Raw genomic sequence first — 1,873 nt, 5'->3', positions numbered from 1 at the left:
AGAACTTTACCCAGTAAGCCACAGTCACAACCACATGGTGATACACAGATTAATGGAGATGGGTTAGTCTAGGATATAAGAGTTGGCCAGAAATATGCTTAAGCTATTGACCAAACAGTATTACAAATAATATGGTTTCTGTATGATTATTTCTGGGCTGGGCAGCTGGGAACAAAAAAAAAACAGCCTCCTACTACAAAGACCACTGAGAACACAACAAAAATCAACAACATGATGGCCAGAACTAGCACACACATTTCAGTAGCAATTCAGGCACAAATGGCCTCAATTCTCCACTCAAAAGACAGAGAGTTACTGAATGGATTAAGAAACAAAATCTATTTCTTGCCAACAAGAAAAAGATCTAACTACGGAGATAGGCACCACCTTAGAGTAAATGGATAGACAAAAGTACTCCAATCAAATGTAACCAGAACAAAATGAGGCATCACCATCCAAACAGCTACAATAATAGACTTGGAACTAAAACTGATCAACAGAAATAAAGAAAGAAACTGCTTTCTGATCAAGGGAGCAGTTAACCAAGAAGACATTGCTGCCCTAAATATATGTACACAAAAGTAAGACAATTTTTTTAAAAATCTGTTTTAAAAGACACAGATTAACACCAATCCATTAAGAGTAGGTGAATTTAATATCCAATAGACAGGATGTCTTGCAAAGAAAAATATACAGAGAAACAATCAGAATTAATTGACCTCACATATCAAATGGACTTAAAAATGCTTGCAGAACAGTCTATGCAAATATGAAATAATACAATTTTACTCTGCATTATAAAGAAAATTTTCTAGAACAGACCATATATTTAAATGCAAAACAAATCATTACAAATGAAAATGGTTGAACATATGTCCTTGTAGCATGATTGAGCATCTTTTAGGTATATGCCCAAGGGTGGTATTGTGGGTCTTAAGGTAGGTTGATTCCCAGTTTTCTGAGAAATCACCATACTGATTTCCAGAGTGGTTGTACAAGTTTGCACTCCCACCAGCAATGAAAAGTGTTCCTCTTTCTCTACATCCACTCCAGCATAAGCTATCATTGTTGGTTTTGGTCCTCCCTCAACTGCTGTAGTTGGCTAGTGGAATGGGGAAGAGTCTTTCCTTCACCACATGACAGGCTTGACTTGCTCTCCCATTCTCATGCCCATGCACATAAGGTCATCTCTATTGTGATGTCACGGGGAGCTTTAGGCCTCTCTCTCCTCAGTGCTTCAGTAGGTGTTCTTTCTCCATAGTGTTGCAGTCAGTGAGGGGCAAGGTCAATTCTATACAGCCCAATCCTCTAGGGCTTTGGTGGAATCAGGAGCCATGGATGACAACACAAACCATGTATGCACCAAGCCATGAACCTAGACATGGTTCCTGCAGCAAAACAGGCACAGACCTCACCATGGCCCTGGGTGTCAATCAAGCCACATTAGCCTGTTCCTGCCCATGTTCACCTCTTCAGGTATGTCTCTGTCCACAGCACATGAAACAATATACCTCTCGCTTTCATATCATACCATACATTTGCTCACCATAATAGTACCCATCTGCCAGGCACCACAGGCAGCAGATGGATCTGGTTTTCTCCTTGGAGCCTGTGGAAAATCACCATGAGCATGCATGTGGATCTTCTTGTTGTCCATCAACAACCAGGCCACACACAGGTCCAGAATGAACTGCCCTGGGCTCTGATGAGGAAGCATGATCCTGCTCACCACCATGATGTTTAAATTTCATTTTATTTCAGAAACATACTTGATATAACTCTCAGTTTTCACTCAAGCGCAGTTTCATGTACTCATGACAGCAGCCCCAGCACACAATATGCTATTGATCTATTCTTAGTCCAGGTAGTCATC

This window comes from Microtus ochrogaster, linkage group LG3, assembly GCF_000317375.1.
Source record: "Microtus ochrogaster isolate Prairie Vole_2 linkage group LG3, MicOch1.0, whole genome shotgun sequence".
Lineage (NCBI taxonomy): Eukaryota > Metazoa > Chordata > Mammalia > Rodentia > Cricetidae > Microtus > Microtus ochrogaster.
Note: the sequence above shows the minus strand (reverse complement) of the source record.